Source organism: Pinus tabuliformis, chromosome 3_1 (genome assembly GCF_031772625.1).
Source record: "Pinus tabuliformis cultivar Carrire ecotype Pingquan chromosome 3_1, CPIR1, whole genome shotgun sequence".
NCBI classification, from domain to species: domain Eukaryota; kingdom Viridiplantae; phylum Streptophyta; class Pinopsida; order Pinales; family Pinaceae; genus Pinus; species Pinus tabuliformis.
The window spans coordinates 258,964,271-258,982,231 of NC_142301.1; the positions used below are offsets into that span (position 1 = coordinate 258,964,271).

Below are 17,961 nucleotides of genomic sequence, written 5' to 3' on the forward strand. Positions count from 1 at the left end.
TGTTTCAGCAATATCGACCTACTTCCAATCAATCCAACACCATCTAAGAGTACAAAAATGCAATTTCAGTAGAAGATGCCAAGATAAGATAAAAATAAATCATGTTCCATTTATTTCACCAAAACTTCCTCAAAGAGACAGAAGTGCATGTTTTGAAGATTGTTTCTGATAAAAATTTTGGACCCCTCTCTAAATGCATGAGAGAGGTTTAAATACTAAACTATAAATTCTAATAATAGATTATTACAAAAATAGTTGAGGAGGTTTAAACGACCATCCTCAAATTGTGCAAAACAAAACAAAAATTGAAATTAAAATATGGTGACTAACTCCTTTGCGTTCGATCTTTAAGATCGTAGATGTCTGTCATGAGTTTGAGTTGTGTCAGTCGGCTGATCGCAGATTTCAACTGCCCAGTGAACATGGCATCGGTCAGTGCTAGCACCATTTTCTACGTGGAAGAGGTTAGGCATCGCAGGGTTATCCACTGGCTGTAAGGTTTAACTAAATATTGTCAGTACACTTCCCAGTTTAACCTGGTCATTTGCCTAATTGCTTCCTTTTTCTCCTGTTGCCTGCCTCCACTGTTGTTCAAGCTGTTTGATATTCATAAGAAAACCTAGTACAGACTCTGCCACCAGGTTTGCGCTGTGTAGATTTTCATTGATGTTTTCAATAACACAGTTCGCTGCTGCTGCTACGATCGTCGTTGCCTTTTCTGCTTGCCTAATTCGAGAATCCCAGTCTACAAATAAAATTTCTTTGTTTGACTCCTTCAGTATAGGCAAATCGGCCTTCCTCCCATCCCCTGAATTCCGCCAGGTGATGAAGTCGGAAACTCTTTTCAAGACTTCATCATATTCGAGTCTCATATCAACGACTTGACTCGTTAATTTGTCACTAGTCTCGCAATAAGGAGTCAACTGCGAGACCTTCTGGCAATGAAATTCTTTTTTATGCATTAGCTGGGAGTTTAGGCTGAGCGCTTCGATTATTGATCAGTTTATAATCGAAGTGCTCAGCCTAAACTCCCAGCTAATGCATCAAAAAGAAATTCTATGCCAGAAGGTCTCGCAGTTGACTCCTTATTGCGAGACTAGTGACAAATTAACGAGTCAAGTCGTTGACATGAGACTCGAATATGATGAAGTCTTGAAAAGAGTTTCCGACTTCATCACCTGGCAGAATTCAGAGGATGGGAGGAAGGCCGATTTGCCTATACTGGAGGAGTCACACAAAGAAATTTTATTTGCAGACTGGGATTCTCGAATTAGGCAAAGCAGAAAAGGCAACGGCGATCGCAGCAGCAGCAGCGAACTGTGTTATTGAAAACATCAATGAAAATCTACACAGCGCAAACCTGGTGGCAGAGTCTGTACCAGGTTTTCTTCCGAATATCAAACAGCTCGAACAACAGTGGAGGCAGGCAACAGGAGAAAAAGAGGAAGCAATTAGGCAAATGACCAGGTTAAACTGGGAAGTGTACTGACAATATTTAGTTAAACCTTACAGCCAGTGGATGACCCTGCGATGCCTAACCTCTTCCACGTAGAAAATGGTGCCAGCACTGACCGATGCCATGTTCACTGGGCAGTTGAAATCTGCGATCAGCCGACTGACACAACTCAAACTCATGACGGACATCTGCGATCTTAAAGATCGAACGCAAAGGAATTAGTCACCATATTTTAATTTCAATTTTTGTTTTGCACAATTTGAGGATGGTCGTTTAAACCTCCTCAACTATTTTTGTAATAATCTATTATTAGGATTTAAAGTTTAGTATTTAAACCTCTCTCATGCATTTAGAGAGGGGTCCAAAAATTTTATCAGAAACAATCTTCAAAACATGCACTTCTGTCTCTTTGAGGAAGTTTTGGTGAAATAAATGGAACATGATTTATTTTTATCTTATCTGGCATCTTCTACTGAAATTGCATTTTTGTACTCTTAGATGGTGTTGGATTGATTGGAAGTAGGTCGATATTGTTGAAACACATGAGCAGAACTTATTACAAATGGTACTTTTATCTCGTGATTTTGTTTTGTTTATGTATTAAGCAGTAATTTTTCTTCAAATTGTTTATTGCACTTTTGTATGGTGATGACCTAAATTTTATGTTGAATATATGAATAATCTCTTATGCGATATATCTTTCACAATCGTTTCGGCTAACTATTTATCCGAAACGATTATTGTTAAAATGATTTCACTTCCTATTGCAGTTGAATGATCTTTATTACCAATTGCTTTAGGACATTCTTGTAGATCGCATGTGTCAATTTTATTCCGGGTATAGTCATAGCTAGATAATGTTTAAATTAGGATATCTGCATGTGATTATTAGTTTAGATTAGATTACTTTTAGCTTAAACATTTCGCCGAACTATCATATATCACCCCATCAACATTAAAGGTGAAGTAAAGCCGCAGTGGCTATCCTTATACTTATCTGTTAATGCTTGTATCTGCGCTTCCTTTTCTGCTAAACTGGCTTGATGTTTTATTTGCATCTACTTGAATTCTTGTTAGAGCTTGGCTATTTGCAATTCCGCTTGTTGGTTAGATTTTTCTTGCTCTAATTGTTGTTCCAATAGCAGAATTTTATTTTCCTTTTCTCTGAGCAACATTTGTACTTTTGTTGCTTTGTCAATGGTCGTTGTAGCGTAGGCTCCTGCAAACTGAGACAATCTAGTAAGGTTGTCAGATGGGTCGATGGGTGAGTCTTTCCAAACAATATCCATTGGTTCATTATCAAGAGTAGTAGCAGCTGTAGCATCCAAATTCCTCTTTTTCCTCTGCCTTTTGACAATAGCTTTGTGGGTTGGGCTATAGAACACATCTAGAGGAGGAATCTCCTCAATTCTCAAAACAATTTCAGAGGTAGGAGTGGCAGGAATGTGCTCTACCTCTTGAGTACTTATAGTTTTCTCTACTATAATTTCTTGAGTTGTTTTGTGTTGCAGAGTCTGTGGCTCAGGTGCTTGTTTCTCTGTATGGAGCTTTGTATTAAAATGCTCCCATTCTTTCTCTAAATCAATCACTGGGGGTTTTGTTGACTAGGTGGAGGTGGAATGAATTTCAGCCTGTTTTCTAGCTGAGGTTTGCTCAGCTGTCTTTTTTGTAGATTGGGCTGTATCCTTTTCTGACTCCTTGCTTTTGCTTCCCCCATTCTGTGACTGTTGCTCTGATTTCTCTGACTCCTTGGTAGATTTCTCTTGGGACTCTGCTTGGGAATCATCTTTAGAATTTCCTTTGGAACTTCCTTCTAGGCTTACGCTGGGAGTTGGCTCCCTTATTGGTTCAATCAATAATTGGTCCAACGGGACCTTTAACAATCTCCTTTCTCTGTATTGATGAAAGGCTTCAAGCTCTTCTTGGTCAAAAAGTAGTGATGACATGTGCTTCACTTCTGTGAATGTCTCTTTCTGTAGGAAGATGTCATCAAATGCATCTTCCTCATGACTGAATACCTTCACTTTTACCATGGTAGTGAAGTCTTTGGCAGTGCCATTTGGGTCGTACTGGCGACCTGGGAATTTAGGTAATTTCAGAGATTGCATGATCTCTGCCTCTTTGAATGCATGGCCCAGATCGTGCAGTGCAAATGCTCCACACTGTAACGGAAATGTAGGCCAAATGGCCTTTTTCGCTTCCTTTAGTCCTTTGCTTAGCCCACCCTCACTAGTTGTTTGATAGGCTATCTCTCTAGCCATCAATTTGTCTGGAACATAGTATGGGAGGACATGAGGTGAGGTGATGCTCCCAAAAACCCTGATATATGTGAATGTTTCCTCCCCAAACCATCTGGCCACTGGGAGGATATCTACCTCGGCTTCCTTAGAAAATCTAGGGGCATCTCAGTTGTAAACCTATTTGTGGATAGGCAACATGACCCCATGACAAATTTTGTAAAAATGAGGGTGAAACAGAGACTCCCGCATGTCTTATGATATATATGAATGGGAAGTGGATCTTTCACAGTCCATTTCCATCCCATGATAGGAAATTTTGAACCAAAACAAATTTCATCCATCACATAGGCACTCATAAAAAATGGAGGGTAAACCCTCGTTGAGACACTCCTTTTCCTCCTATAATCGATTATTGTCTTTGCTAAATTATCAGACAAAATTTGGGCCCAATTCATTATGGTTGTGTTTACAACTGCATCTATTAATGGCAGCCATTCTGGGGAAAATTTAGTGCTATCGGGCTTGCCAAACATCCTACATAGCATGGCTACTGCAAAACTATGGGGAGGAGAAATAGATGCAGTAGAGTACATACCCGCTTTGTCCTTTTTGATCTTGCCCTCATTATTTGACTAGGTCCGGGTGACATCTGCTGGGTCCTCGTTCTCTTTGGAAAACTTCTCAAGGAACTGTTTGTTGTAGATGGCTTGTGGCTCTGGTAGGTGGTACATAAGTCGTAGGTTGTCTGGCAAAAAAGATCCCATAACCTCTTGGCTTCTATTCTTAAATTCTTTGTCTGAGATATCAGCCTGATCAATAATCCACTTGACCATATCAGTGTAAGGGATTATCTTTGGGCACGTGGCTATGCGATGCAGAAATGAGCATGTTGTCTCAAAAATGGTGGCATCTGAGGAAGTACGACTGTCAGCTGTGACCTTTGTTTCCAGAGGTCTTGGTTGCTCTTCTTCTAATAAATCATACATGGTTTCCCACGTAGAGGTCCCTCCTTCTCTGCTGCATGTAGTATCTGAGAATAAAGGAGTCATTTCTGATTTCTCAGACGCAACTGCCTTGCCCTTCTTTGCCATCGCTCCCAAAGACTCCTTCTGTGGATTTTCCCTGAAAATGGAGAAAAACAGCAGCTATCAGATATACAGAGATAAGAATGAACGTAAGCTGGGATAATACAGATAACTTGAAAAGGTGATAAGAAAGGAGTTTTATTTGAACGTAAGTGAGAAGATATCATATCACCTTGGATGGCTTTTCACACATAAATGCCATTAACTTTTACTAAATTCCCACTAATGGTTTGTTATCTCTTAGCTTTAATGCTCATTAATGTCTGCATCGTAAGTCGGGAAGAAAGCTTCTAGGGTGACGAGCCTTTAAATCATGAAAATGGCGATTTTGCGATTTGCGAAGCAATCTCGCAGATCGCATTATGTATGTATGTTTTCCTTATTGTTTCTGCGATATGCGAGATGCAGGCCACTTACTACTGTTTCCAGGGCATAACCCATTGGTCAGGTTTTCTTGTGTAAAGTGCTTTTCATTAAGCAGCAGACCTAAATACTTGTCTGTGACATATCCGGAGTGGGTCCAGGTTTCTATCGCATTTCGCAATTTCGACAGGCGGTAAGTTTTACGGTGTTCCTTTAAATGTCCGAAATGCGATGCGGTAAAGGAATTGTTGTTATCGCAATTTCGCATCTCGCACCTTTTTAAGGTAACTCTTTAAGGTGCGCCTTCTAAGAATAGCAATATACAATGTGGGCCTTAGTTTTAATAAAATGCCTTAGGACTTAGTTTATATAAGAAACGTACTAGTTTCAAAGTATTAAAGCGTGGAGTCCTCTTTTGATCGCTTTTCGCTAGATTTGGTGGATTAGCAAGGCTTTCAACCACGCTTGATCGTGCGATATGCGGGAAAGGGAGACATTTAATAGTTTTTGAAAAAGTGTTTAACTGATATCTTGTTTTATTCCAAAAATTAATAAAGAAAATGCCTAAATGCTAAACTTTTTTTTTGGAAAGAATTTTTAAAGGGTCCCCATTTATTAATGTAATATTGACTATACTACTATTAACAAATGGGGGGTTGTTGAGTAGCCCAACACACCTACAATGTACTCTTACATATATTTAATGGAAGATAGGGTGTACATGTGCAGTTGTGGCAATTTCTTTGTACTTGCATTCTTCTTTCATGTGTGTGGGTATTGCCATTGCTGTCTAAGTGTGCTCATTCCTCTCTGCTGAAAGGAAATTGTGCCCAATTTCTGCTCATCAGTTTAATTTGACAATGGGAAGGAACAAACAGAACAACTTGCAGATTTTAACCATTTCTTCATTTGCAAAAGCAGTAATATACCAGCAAATGAGCATGCAAAGTCTGCTGAAGCCAGATAGTGACCCCAAAATGTGTCCAAAAGTATTTGAATGTTAAAAAGTTTAAAATATTAATGAATAAATAAATAAAAGATGAAAGAGAGGAACAAATGGAAAATCAAGATACTGAAGCAGAATGAGAAAAGGGAGGATGATGAAGAAATGTGAAGACAAAAAGGAAGCAAAAAGAAGGGAGGCACAAGAAAATGTACATACTAGTTTGCAGAGAAAGAGAGGCATGGAAGAAGAAACCTGAAAAAAAGTGTTTGTTGTTATGGTTACTTTTTAATCTGTTGTATGAGATCTGAAGTTTTAACAATAATGACTATGAATATTTTCCTGAAAAAGAAACAGAAGTTTCATTCTTTTGTGGTAGCTTTTGAATGCTGATTTTATTTAGATTCTTTGTTTTTATTTGCTTTGAAACAATGGACTAAGATGGTTTTCAAGTTGAAATAAGTTGATATGAATGCAATTTCATCATTGATTGATGAATCCAACAACTAACTAAAAAGAAACAATTCAGATTCAATGTTAGATACCAAGAAAATGCAAGCCATATCAAAAATAGTAGTGTCTAAGAAATGACCTCAGGCAGCTGCTTATGTGCTAGAACCATTTCTGGCTCAATTCGAGGAATAGAGCCCGTCATGATGAGTCTGTTATTATGCAACTGAAAATAATATGGAAGCCTTTATGTTCACTGATTTGGATTAACTCTTTCGTGAAGGCAAAGCCAAAAATATAAGACAAAATCCAAACACTTGTATTAGCCGCACAGAAATGCAAGCAGAACAATGCAAGAGATACTATGAAACCAAGCAGTGAAACTTCAATAAAACACAGATATTTGTTCCCATAAGACATTAGCAAAATGGGAAAAAAGAGAGCTGAAATGAGAACTATGTTAGCCCCTCAGACTTCCACACCCAAATTACGAGCATAAAAAGCTTCAGTGGTTACTGTGTAATGCATAACTATTCAACCAACTAACGGTATGCTGTCATCAAGTCATGCCTTGTCTTCATATTGGATGATCCTGCACCACCAGGGAAATATATATGGCCAGCACATACCTCCCAATGGAAACCCTAAGGGCAGCAATAGCACCGTAGGTTCTTAGTAGCCTGCTATGGGACAAAGCCTAGACTAGGTGATTCCATGTGACTCCACCGGTGCCTCAAAACCCTTAGACAGGTAGCAAGAAATTAGAATAAACAGGGTTCTACACAGAGGGCATGGCACCTCTCTTAATCTAGTTAGAATTTCCCATCACCCCTTGTGGTATGCCCAGATAATTAAATATAATAAACCGTATGGAGATACATATCTGATCATAGTTTAATAAACACAAGTACATGTAGGTAGCTACCAACTTCCAACAACTAAGTGCCCAAGCGACCATCATAGACCCCCACTACGATTAATCCACATCCATAACACCTTCCAACTCAATAAATCAAATGCAAACAAATAACTATAAAAAGCATGGTGATAAAATATGCACGATAAAAGCATAAAACCACATGAATAATCATGGTACCAAAGTCAATGCCATATTAAAGTAAGTGCATCATCATGCTACCAGCCATGATTAAGAAAATGGAGATAAAAATAAAATGAACCAAAATAAATGGAAAAGAAGTCTTTGAGCAAGAAATGTCATTTGCAGCCTACATAAGTAGTAAAACTTTGGATTGCAGCGGAGACAATCATTATGTGTTCTTTCAAGTCATTGTTCCATATAACAACTGTGTTATTAAATGTCACATGCCCACTTTACTAGATTCCTAATGCACTAGGCCACAGTCTGAACTTTCACCAGGCCATAGTTCTAAAGAAATCATACAGTTGCATTTAAAAACTGTGCAGTAGCTACAATGCAATACTCTATTGAGCTGTGCCAAGAAAAAAACAATAATGAAGATCATAGGCAACAACTTGCAGAAAAATATAAACTGCTGCCCCGCAATTGCATTGCATCAAGGCATCGTCCTTAGCTTTGTTGTTCTAATCCTAAAGTGCCAACCACCCTCCTCTAGAACCTAGAGACTGCCCAGAAATACAAAATTGTTGCAGTCATAATAGGATTGCTCTCTATGGGTAAAATTCTATCAGGAACTCCTCATCCTCTAAATTTTTCATCATAAATGTAGCACAGAAATAAAGTTGGAGAGTTCCCTACTCTATAATACATGCATTAGAATATATATAAATTCATAGCTCTTGAAAGCTAGGTGATTGAAGTTACAAGACCTATACATCATATCATATGGCTTTAAGGGTCAATAGATGAATTTTTCCCCTTCCCCTTTCCGCAATTATTCATCACATCACTTACCTTTTACTTAGGGACCTGGGAAATACACTTTGTCCTAGGGCTTGACACATGTATAAGGGTTGATGTTGTTCCCCCATGGTAAAACTTTGGCAAATTCTAAAATTTACCTTTGTTATGTTGTGTCGCAAGAAATCACAAACAATATAGCACCTTATGGCTCACCAAGAGGTTGGACCCACTGCTACAAGTGGGCACCTTGCATTGGGATCCATGTACCATGTCTCAAGATCCTTGAGACTGCATTGAGATCTGTGTACCATGGCTCGAGATTTATGACACTGCATTAGGATCTGCAATATTGCCTTGGGATCTGTATACTTCTATTTGGCCATATCGACCAACATCAGAATCCATGTACTACATTAGGAAACATATCACTACACTGGGATTCGTGACAATGCTTTGGGCAATGACAGGGATGCCACAACATCACAACTACCACATGGACCACTCAGGGATGGCCCGCTTATCTAGTTGGATGCCTTACTCATGCATATTCATGATTATTCCATCTAAGACCACACATGGGAGGTTGTTTGAGGTGGTGGAGGGCTTCTAGGAGGTGGTTACACATGATCGCAGGATGTTACAACAATTGAGGGTGATGTGGAATTGACCCCATTATTTATTTTGAGAAGCACCCTAGCTAAGGGGACACATGTGACGTCCCACACATGTGGCACGATGTCATGTTTGTGGGAGGATCTTACACATTAAGATGACTTCTTCCTTGCTTTTGGGAGTTAGCTGGAGGAGCACTATTGACCACTAAAGTTGCATTTGAAGATTTTTTGAAGACTCCATGCCCGAAAGGATATTTCAAAGCATTCCAGCACTTTCAAGTTTCAAATCATTCAAAGTTCCAGATTTCATCAGGGCTTGTAAGCCCCTTTCTTCTCTCTTTCTTCATTTCTTCTCTCTTTTAAGCCTTCTCATCTATCAAGCTTTTCTCTCCTCCCCTCATTCGCAAGGATTCCTCTTTAATACCAAGTAGTCAAGCCATCAAGATCGTATCTCCTTGAGGAAAGCGAGTTCTTTCATTAGGGAAGTCCTCATTGTATTTTCGTAATAAACATTGTACCTCTTTTCTTTTGTTTTTTCATTGAGATTTCTTGAGGAAGAGTATTTGCTCTTTGAAGCTCTCCTCAAGGCCTAAGTCCATGTTTCTCTATTAGATGGCTTCATATGAAATAATAAAAAGTTTCTTTGAGGGAGCTTGGGGATCATCCCACTCCTTCTCTCCTTTGAGAGAGGACTCATTTGCATGGTGTTTGATTTGAGTTTTATTTCTTTTCTTTCAAGTAGATCTAATTTGTTTAGCTTCTAGCATTCCCATTCTCATTTTCAGATGCTCATGTTCTCAAGGATTTAATTTAACTACAAGTTTCATCTCATACATTGCTAAGCTAACTCACTTTCATACAATCCAATTTTCATGTCATCTTAATTTGGTTTTCACGCGGTCCTTATTAATTTCATATTGATTTAGTTTCATGCAACAATTGTAAAGCTTTGCGTCATTTCATTCAACATTTAGTTTTCACTTTCACTTGTACATGCCTTTACATTTGGATTACATTCACATGCAAGTGATATCTAACTTAGCTAGTTTAATTTATTGAAGCAACAATCTAATTTCCTTCACAACTTCCTTCATTTTAACTTAATTGTAATTTGCTTTTCCATTTTGAGTATCAAGCTACAATTGCAATTTAGCATTTATCACTTGTACTTTGCATTTCATGATTAAAATCAACCTCCAAGCATAAGCTTGGTTGATAGACATTTAGGAAATCTTCTTGGATCTTCCCAAATCTGACTTTGGAGAAAAGGTTAAACACATGACCACACAGTTCTCTTGTGGCCGAGTCCCTTGTGGGAACGATGGCATGTGGGTTGACGTGAAGGATTAAGTGGATATTGGCTAATGAGGTTATGCCTCTCCACTTGAAGCCTCTTGCAATCACCTCAATCCTTACCAGGTTGAAGGATTTGCAAAGAAGTAACATCTCCAAATAGGCACTTAACTAAAATCAACCAAGAACACCACAGCACACAACCACCTTACAACTTTGAATGGTTTTGCATGTATTTGGAGCTTGGATCTTGTTGAACATTTCATTATTTTAGCTCTTTCTCAAATACATGCAATATATTTTGAAAGCACTTACATCTCTTTCATTTGCAAGTACTTTAAGTTTCATTCTTGTACCTTGCTCATGCTCATGTGGATTAAGCTTAAAGATTTATTGATGTTATATCATTGTTGTATGTGAGCATATTTCCTCTTTTCAAGTACAAGCAATATCTTACTTGCAAGCATTTATTTCCAATAGTACTTTCCTTTCAAAGTTGTACCCGATATTGTAGTTTTGATTTAATTTATTAATGTTTGTCTTGCAGCTTCTCATTTCATTGAACTTCTTGTATCTTGAAAGCATTATTTTATAACAAGTTGTTACTATCCTTGAGCATATTTCATTTCTTTCAAGATTATATCATTTGGCACTGGTCTACTTACATTTGCCTTCCAAGATACATTGTTGAGTCATATTGATCTATTTACATTTTAATGTTGATTACATGTTCATGATCATTTGTACTTGTTGAATCTTTACTTATTGCTTCAAGCTACATTTCTAAGTCATTGAATGGTTGATGCTCTAATTGATCTACTAATCATCTCCTAGAACTTATCAGTTTAACAAGCCTTCTTTAGCATCTTCCTTAGGGTCTACCCCCCTTGGTTTTAGCTAGGAAAGAGTTGGGATTAGGTGATAGCCCCTTCTATGAGCTTTGCCACCAAGGCCACACCTAGTGGAGTTAAGGGTTTTTCCCACATTAAATTAGGTGTGTAAGCAAGGCGACAACAAGCACCATAGTCCTTGGGCCCTGTTACAGCAAAATCTTCCAGGCCAAGTGCAAAGCCCCACTAGGCATAACCAAACCTTGTGGCAACAAGAAATTGACCACAATCACCTCAACAACCTTTTTCTAGTTATTTAGTGGTAACTGAACAACAAGGGAGACTTCCCTATATACAAATCACCTAAGGATATTCAATAAGAAGGGTTCAAGGTGGTGGATGAGGTCTAGTGATTGGGATAGGGTACTGGTAAAGCCTAGAGGGCTAAGATAATCTTTACCAAAGTGCAAGCACTCCATCCCTACACCAATGATGTACATTAGAGGGCTTGTTATAAGTTAGGGTGTGATAGATTTTCAACGATAAGGCATACAATTTCATATAACAGCTAGAAAAAATATTTTTACAATGATAAATCAACAAAGGATCAAGAATATCAATTAGATATGCAAGGTTTTGGGTTGACAATTGAGTTTTTATGGCTGAAACATGCATAAAACAGCAATCTAATGATGATGTCAACCTTAGAATTAGGGTTTTATAGTGCAATAAATGATAGATTTTATTTTTTAGTCAAAAATCTATAAAATCCCTATGAAAAGGGCAATAACACATCAAGTAAATTACCTTTTAGCAATATTTCAAAGAAACTCTAACCCTAGATATCTAGGTAATAGATTTCTTTAGAGAGGAAAGAAAATATTGAGTAGAGAAATTGATCACCACCATTTAGACTAGTGCCTTGATCTAAATGGGCAATGAGTCACCTAGGGCAAATTCAAACGCGACAGCCTTGATGAAGAGGGTGCGAGGTGTTAAATTTTGTAGTTATGATCGGTCTTCATAATTCATATTTTATCATTGATGTACTTGTAAAGCATGTTCTTCATTCTCAAAAGAAAATTTACATTCTCTATGTACTTGTCAAAAGAAAAATTAGAAGGCTTGTTCTTCATGACCTCAAAAAGAAAATTTGAATTTTAAATTTCGGTTTATGACTCCACAAGAAGACCAAGTCAGCCCTCCTCCCTATCAAGTCTGCTCAGCCCTAAAGAGGCACCTATTCAGCCCCCAAAGAGACTATATATAAGGTCACTTGATGTCCCTCATTGAGACATCAAAAGATATGTTTTTGCTCCCTTATGTGAAGAAGGACAAAGAAACGAAGATTGAAGCTAGAAGAAGAAGAGATCTCGCACGTGTGGAAGATGATCTCTCTGCTACTGGCACGTGTGACCAGCCAGGGTCGAATTTTATATAGAGAGATTCTGTGGAGAAGTCTGAATTTATTGTGGAAGAGAGAGATTTTGACTGAGCCTTTGAACAAGTTTTCAAGTTGTTGTTTTGGAGGGTTGACTTGGCTTCTTGGTGGACTGTTAGACTAGTCATCTTGTTGGTTAGTTTGTATATGACTTTGATGTCTTGTTGAATTGATTCTCTAAGGAAAGGATTGTTGGGTTTTTACCCCATGTGGGTTTTCCCAGGGTAAATAGCTTGTGTTCTTTGCGTGGATGTTTCTTCATGATCCTACTGCCATTATATTGTTGATGTCTTTTGTGTAATTGCTTAATGATGAAATCATGGATAAGTATGTGAAAGTGATATAAATCATTAGAAGTAATTACCTATATAGAAGACCCTATATAAAATAAACAAGAGGGCCCAATCCTCTTCGTACAAACCCTAGTGACTTCCTTAATAGGGAGATTTTAAATTCAAGATATGCACAACTCGAAGTTCATTTGAAGGATTTGTTGACCAATGGAATGGCGCCTAAAGATTTTTTGAAGACTCCATGCCCAAGGATGTACCAAAGGCTGCTTGCACCATCAAAGTCATCATATCACTAGAGTTTTCTAACTCTACTTCTTTTTCTCATCTTCTTTTGTTGTACCCAGATTCCACAAGTTCTACGGTGATGTTAAAATTGGCAACTAGGGCCAAACTCCATGTTGGTCATCTTATTTATGGCAGCTGATATTTTTATTGGATGCCTCTCATCGAGAGGTGTAGGATTGATCTAAAGATCATCTGATTCCAACAAGTATTCATGGAGTTATGAATTTATTTATGTTATAAGTCAAATTGTCAAGTTGGCAGCAACTTGAGTAGGCTCAGAAGCCCAATAGACATGCCTATTCATCATCTACGTTTTAGTATAAATAGAAGAGGACTTGAAGTCATTTGTCACAAACACACACTCACTCTTGTGATCTCACTTCATCTTGTTTTGGGTTTGATGAAGATGAGAGCTAGAGGGAGTGCCCTAGGGTATACGCTGCCCTAGATAACATGCCCTAGATCTAAATGCAGTCATGGGAGAATAAGCTCTACGTTGCTCAAAAAGCCGGAAAAGCTGAGAAAGCCGGAACTACCGGAAAAGCCGAAATTGTTGGAAAAGTCGGAATTGCCGGAAAAGCCAGAAAAGTCGAAACTATTAGAAAAGCTGGAAAAGCCGGAACTGCCGGAAGAGCCGGAAAAGTCGAAACTGTCGGAAAAGCCGGAAAAGCCGGAATTGCCAGAAAAGCCGGAAAAGCCGGAATTGCTGGAAAAGCCGGAACTGCTGGAAAAGCCGGAACTGCCGGAAAAGCCGGAACTACCGGAAAAGCCAGAACTGCCAGAACTATTGGGAACTGCCGGAATAGCAGGAGCATCTGTCTCCGAAGGAGAGCAACATGCAAGGGACAACTAACTAACATTGGGACCGTTGTATGGTACTTAGCAGCAAGCTAAGGACAATAAGCATACTAGGGACAACAATCAAGCAAGGGACAACAAGCAAGCAAGGTGTAGCCAACACATAGGTCAGGATGGAAACATGATGCAGCAATGGCACATAATGCAGTACAGTGATGGGTACAGTCATGATTAATGAAACGTGATAAGATGCAGCATAGTGATGATAGGTGCAGCATGGTGTAGCGCGGTGAGGTGCAGCATGATGACGAAATGCAGCACAACGATAGGTGAAGGAGTTAACTTGGAGAATCAATTGAAGCAGCATGTCTTCAACTAATCTCATGTATCATCTTCTTAGAGATGATCCATGCTCTTATCTAGATAAGTCAAAGTGTTGACTTCTGTTGTAAACGTACTCTCTCTCTCTCTCTCTCTCTCTCTCTCTGCTGAACTATTGAAGAACATATAAGAAGAATTGATCAAGGGTTTCCCCACATTGGGGTTTGTTCCTGGCTAGCGCCACATCTTGTGTCCTCTTGTCTTGTCTTGTCTTCTGCAATTTATGTTTATGTTCTATCTGCAATTTACTTTAATGCTGATGTGATTGTTGACTGTAAAAATTAAATAAATTGCTCTAGCATAGAACATACCTAAAATTAACAAGGGACGATGTAAAGTGATGCTAATATGACGAGTTTGAGTCATGTAACAATCCTAGGTAACTTGGGACCTTGTCATCAAGTGAGTCTACTCTGGGAGATTTTTTTCACTTGGTTAATTATCATTTTCCTCTAAGAATTTAATAATTAATTGAGTTTTTTACTCCAAGCATACCCCCAAAGCCGAAATACAGTTGAAGGCGAGGCCTTGGGTGAGTCCTAGTGTCTAGAGTCATTGCATATTACCATACTAGATCACTCATAAAATTTCGTGGAATTTGGTTAGGTCAAGGGGTCATTTTTAAAAAAATTTAAATTTCTCGCAGGGTGGAAATTTGAATAAAATCTGATTGTAATATGTAATAAGTGATGTCTAGAGAAGTTGTGTGGGGTATGTGTGCTCAAAATTATACCTCTCACCCTCAATTTTCTACTATGACACACTTCGAGGGAGTAAAAAATAAGTTCCAGACCCTCAAAACCCATTTTTCCTAAGTTTTGTGGAAAATGTGGCAATAAACTAGCCTGGCAATTAAATAAATGGAAAAAAATAAATATCCACGCATACTCAAATGATGTGGAAATGAAATGGAAATTCATCTAAAGGTCAAAGTTGAGTTACCAAGTGATGTGGACTTCACATAAGCCACAAATCAAGCAAATCGATCTTTTTTGTGGAGAAGACAACGAGTTCCAATGACAAGATCCATGATTTGAGGAAATTAACTTGAGCTTCAAAGAGATATCATGAATTGACTTGAGATTGGATTAGAGTTCACTTGAGTGAGGTGGAGAGTGGTCTCCTACCACTCCAGTTCACTCTCCCACATGTCCTCTCATCTAATTTGAACTCCCTCATTAAGGATTGTGTGAGCCTCTAAGGAAGAAATCAACTTGCCACTTGGAAAATTCGAATTTGCATGAAGGAGCATTGGGATGGTCACCCATTTGTCTTGGGATTGTCACCAATTGCCTTGGGATTAGCTCACAACCTTCTATATAAGTGAGCATTGGTCTCTCACTATGTAATCTTTTGTTATTAGCTATTGTGCTTGCGAAAGCGCTGCTATTTTGTACAATTTTCAAGAGCTTTAATAAAAAGACTTAGGGGGTCCATTTATGGGCTTTCTTCCTGTGGAGCATGGTTCATTGTCAGTTATTAATATAATCTCTTCTATTTATGCTTTGAGTTATTTCATTTTCCATATACTCTTGTAGAATTGCTAGTGCAAAGCTAACTTGTATTAGAATTTGGTTTTGGAAATAGGCTCTAGATATTGAAAGTTCTAGTTTATTTTCACATAAATTTCTAGAAGTTTCAATTCATTGTTTGCTTTTCTAAATCTATATGGACTAGTGTGTGATTGGAGTATTGTAGAAGAATCATTTTTGTTGAATCAAGCATGAGGGGAAGTCTTTGGAAGACCAACCCACTCTTGAGGCACCTTCAAAAGAACTCTCATTTGTTATTTGGATTTTATAATTCATCTTACGGAAAAGTGTTCTTGCAGGGATTCGTTGGGCATAGCTTGTATACAAGCAAACCATTTCATAATTTAGATATTTTCAAATAGCGCATCATTGATCTTATACTAGCTTCTTGAGAGCATTTTTCTAAACTAAAATAAGTGATGGGTTTCACACCCATCACTTAATTTGGTTTATTTTACATATTTGTATTATATTTATTTGTTTCACATGTTCTCTCTACACTAATGGTCTCTTGATTTTGCAGCCTGTTGCACAGTTTTTATCAAAGTTCCGAGGAAGCAGAAGTACCAAATTTTTTCAACAGGATAGGATCATCTATCAACAGCTTATGTGTCATTGTAAACCCATTCTACAAGTTATGTAATGTAAAGGATGCTAGTATGACCATAAATGTATGTAACAACCTAGGTAAGCCCATTATTTTGGCGAGAGTTTCATCCTAGGAGGTTTTTCATCTCACTGATTCGTTTTTGTATTTAAACACAGATGGTCGGCAGAGTTTTTCCCTCCAACCTCACCCCAAAGCTAGGGTGGAATTCTTCATCAAACTCTTAGGTGAATCCTAGTGTTCTAGTTGAGTCTTATGTAAAAATGATTTGAGAATAATTTAAGCTAGTTGGCTAAATTATTTTATTACAAATCACTTGGTCTACTAGATCATATTGTGTTGTAGATTGGGTATGTAATTTGAGGGTCTAAGCCAAATGGGTATTCCCCCTTTGAGGGTTGAATTGTAAAAAATTCTTATGTAAAAAATATTTTAATGCATGGTCCTTCATACTTAGACACCATGGTTAAAATATTAGAGGGTGGAAAAAATAATTAATCCCCTCAAGTGTCAATTAATTAAATTTTCTGGCAAAATTAAATTAAAATCATAAGCCAGAAATTTAATTAATTAAAGTGAAATTAAAATGTTTTAGGAAAATTAAATTCTCCAAGTGAAAAATTTGTGAGTCTTAAAAGAATTAATTTTTGGAGGTCCTCCACCAAGGAAATATTAGATATTTCAAGAAAAATTGGACCCTCGAACCTTGGTGGTTAAGTCAAAGTCAATTTTTTTATAAAATTAGAGCTAATAAAAATGGAATTAAATGATAAGAAAATTCCTCAAAAATAAAAATTCAATGGCTAAGATTAAAAGATGATCAAGTATTTTTCGACGGCCAAGATTATTTTAACAAGGATCAAGCAAACTAGCTGTTATTTTTCACTTGGAGGATTTATCTATAAATTAGAGAGTCATTTGAATCTCTAGCCATCTGATTTTTGGCTAAGAAATTGCTGCTGAAACATTGATATAACACTATTGTCCCGCTGAGAACTTTTATTTCTGTCATAATAAAGACTTTGGGGTGAAACTCAAGGTGTTCCATGTTTGTTGATTTGTGGTATGTACTGGCTACGGGCTTTCCTATGTTATGTTGGTAAATCTTAAGATCTGTTTTTTCATTAGATGGAGATAAAGTCATTCTATTGATAGTTTTGGGCTAATCTTAGATGATTTGATTCGCCATATGATTAACGGATTTTCTTGAGATAAATACATAGTGTTTGTAGGTACTTCAGTACTTGGTCTCCACGTTCACAAACTATGAGCAAGAACCAACTTTGTTTGGATTCCGAATATTTGTGTGTTGAATTTAATCTTCGCTAAGGCTATAGTGTGCATTGGGTTTCTAAAGTATATTTTAGCCATTTATCAAAGAAAATATCCATAAAAAATATATTTTTCAAAACCCTTGTATATTTGTATATTTGGAAAATAAATTTGTAAAGTACTTTGTAAATTATTTTTGCTAATTGGGATTTTGGGGTTTTGAGATTTTGTATAT

General features: G+C 37.6%; 1 protein-coding gene across 4 annotated transcripts in view; it reads right to left on the reverse strand.

Annotated features, from left to right (window-relative positions):
- The window catches only part of LOC149186784 (UDP-glycosyltransferase TURAN-like), a 317,893-nt gene that overhangs the window by 272,091 nt on the left and 27,841 nt on the right, over positions 1-17,961 (reverse strand). For 2 of the 4 annotated variants that reach the window (XM_089411128.1, XM_089411125.1), the window contains exon 1: positions 6,680-6,820. The exons of the other annotated variants lie outside the window; for them this stretch is intronic. The gene's annotated coding sequence lies outside the window, so the exon portion shown is untranslated. Of the gene's footprint in view, positions 1-6,679; positions 6,821-17,961 lie in introns of those variants that run through there. 4 annotated transcript variants of the gene reach the window in all.